This window comes from Lactuca saligna, chromosome 2, assembly GCF_052625555.1.
Source record: "Lactuca saligna cultivar CGN05327 chromosome 2, ASM5262555v1, whole genome shotgun sequence".
NCBI lineage: Eukaryota > Viridiplantae > Streptophyta > Magnoliopsida > Asterales > Asteraceae > Lactuca > Lactuca saligna.
In genome coordinates, this window is record NC_136418.1 from 183,079,203 (window position 1) to 183,082,268 (window position 3,066).

At 27.3% G+C, this 3,066-nt stretch overlaps 1 pseudogene; it reads right to left on the minus strand.

The window, feature by feature from the left end:
* Nucleotides 1-1,067: 1,067 nt before the first annotated feature.
* LOC145030487 (secretory carrier-associated membrane protein 1-like) lies at nt 1,068-2,830 on the minus strand (annotated as a pseudogene).
* Between the last annotated feature and the right edge of the window lie 236 nt (nt 2,831-3,066).

Here is a 3,066-nt window from a genome sequence, read left to right on the forward strand (position 1 = left end):
AGAGAGAGAGAGAGAGAGGTATGTCTAATTGATTTTAAATTTATGTATAATTGATGTTGGTCCTGTTTTTCTTAAACGAATCCTCCCACTCTTATCCTAAGCCATACTTCTGACTAAATATCTATGCTTTTTTAAGAACCCTTTCTGTGAAGACAATGATACTATCTGATTTCCATGATTGAATGTGATACGTACTTTATCTGATGTGAGTAAATAAAGATTGTGAATGTGATACGTACTTTATCTGATGTGAATAAAAGGTAAATATGAATAAAATGTATGATAGATTTAAAAAAAATCATATTTAGATTTTAGAAAATATATTAATTTGAAGGTCTATTTATTAGGAATGAATATTATGTGCTTTTTATATATTCAACTTCTTTTGATAACTTAATTGTGAATAATTAATGTTTGGGATTTATTCTAGCATTTTTGTCTTTGTTTAGGACTTTAGTCTTATCTGAACATTTCAATATATTATATAAAGTAATAATGACAAAATTACCCTTTATAGCTTTTCTATCACAAATTTTCAAAACCTTTTATCTAACACCTAAAAATCCAATGTGATAGCTGGTAAACCCATTTAATTCATCAAAATCAACAACTTAGGGCTTATCTTCTTGCAAGGATGTAATTTACTTTGTAACTTTGGATTTTTGTAAACCTTAGGAACCAGTTTTTATTGAAAATTAAAACATGTTTTCCAACTTGTATTATTTTCTCAATAAATTACATGTTTTTTGCTAAATTTTAGCAATATGGTTGATGAAGAAAGCCAATATATAAAAGTAAAAACAAAGGACCATAAAGTTATCACTAAAACAAAACATTCTAGGTACTTACCTTATAATATATATATTTTTTAAGGCAATGGTGATTATAATGAAACAGTTTTATAACAATCACCTGAAATAGAAAATTTAGTGATTGTAAACAACTAAATGATTTACAGAGACAAATCTACTAGCATCTTTCTATACTTTTTCAAAAACCAAAACAACAAATCTTGACATTAATCCATTAGAATGGAAAAAAATGTTGAAATGATAGGGGCGATATGGTCATATTGCTGATCGTACATCGGTTCTAGCAGCTTCACGTCTTAACTCAGCACCCTGCCCATTGCCTCAGAAATACAAGTATACTTGCTGCACAATGACATATTTACCCTTAAGTTTCAAACTTTTTTTCTTTCCGCAAGGGCAAAATGGGAAAAGTGATGAGAAATTTGACCTGGACAACCCAGATGCTGAGCAGTAATTCTAGACAAAATAAACTGAATCCAACAAAGTAGAAGATCTAAACAAAATATGGATGTAATTAATTCAATGAAAAATAGCAATCTACTTTCATTAATTTGTTTACTACATAGCATCCTACTTTAATTTTTTCAAAAGTAAAATGTAATAATAATAATAATAATAATAATAATAATAATAATAATAATAATAATAATAAAAAATAAATAAATAAATAAATAAATAAATAAATAATTAAATAAATAAAAATTATGTTGTTATTTCTTGCATCAAGAAACTTACACCAACCAAAGCATGGTCGCCTACAAGATCAACAGCCGGTAGGATACCAGTGTTTTTAAAAGTGAAAAAAATTAAAAATGAATATTACAAAAGGGTATATTAGTAATATTGTTATTGTTATTATTATTATATTAAAATAGGAAGTGAGGAGATTAAAAGAGAGATTTTCCTTTGAAGACAACTGGAGGAGCAACAACAGCAATTATGACAAAAGCTATGTGAATCTGGAGAAAGAACATGTAGAAGTAGATGGAAAAATAAAAAGACCATATTGCCCCTAAAGAAAAAACAAAAAATGCTTACCAAGTAAAATAGGAAAAACCAAGTGAACTTGAATGCACTTTCACTCCTACAAAAGAGAAGGTGTGGTTTGTTAAGAAATATTAAATGATTGTTTCTTTAAGTTGATAGAAAAAAGCATGAAAATGAGATTTTTTCCACATTAAGTTGTGACTTTTTACGAACTTGCCCTTATATAGTAAGAAAATTAAGAGAACGAATTTACATAAAAGCACAATAAAGTGGGCGATACCACAACACATAGGCGCATGGGACCCCTGATATGAAGTAGATAAGAGCAAGAAACCATATCTTTGGATCTGCAGTAAAAGCAAAATTAAAATTAGTATTAGAATAAATCTCAAACAAATGTTTTAGTTAAGAGATTTAAAAAAATAAAAAAAAAATTAATATACACGAACCTTCTCCTTTAATCCATGTTGTTGTAGCCACAATGTTCCAAAGAAGGCAAAGAACTAATCCTGTTTGGTGATATTTTATATTATTAGTCACTTCAATTTTAGTAAGTTTTCATCAAGAATTTGAAAATGAGTCCAATGTTGAATATGATACATTGATATTTTAAATTTTGTTATTATACTTTTAAAAGTTGTTACTTCATAAAGAAAGTCATGGAAATTAAGCTTTTCCTTATTTATTTCTTTTTTCTTCTGAAATTTTCAAAAATAAAAATTATCAGTTATCCTAAAAGTATAAGCAAATAAATACATACCCAAGTAAGTTGTGAATGCAACATATTGTAATTTTTGTAGATGAATTGTAATCTCATTTGCTATATCATGATGAATAATTGGGGAAAAAGGTGGCCAATTTTTGTCTTCAAGAACAATACGAGCTGAAAGAAAAAGTAGGATTGGTAAGTTTTCCAACAATATTATTCAAATGACTATTCTACCCTTAATTTAAATACCCGTTGACTTTTTTTGACAGTATAAAGAAACATTATTCCAAAAATACAAAAAAGCACAATGTAATTTCACCATTTTATCAAGTTAACCTTTGAATTTTTTTTAATGAATTTAGCCACTGTACTATTATAATAATAATTATTGAAAGTAATAGTTCACTGACTAAATCGATAAAATGGTGAACGTACATGGTTATCCTTTTATGAGACAACGATATAAAGAAAAAATGATACTTCGCGTAGCCGCCTTTTCTTATGTAATCTACAAAATCAAAGAATTACACATTTTATTGGTGTAAAAAGAATGGAACA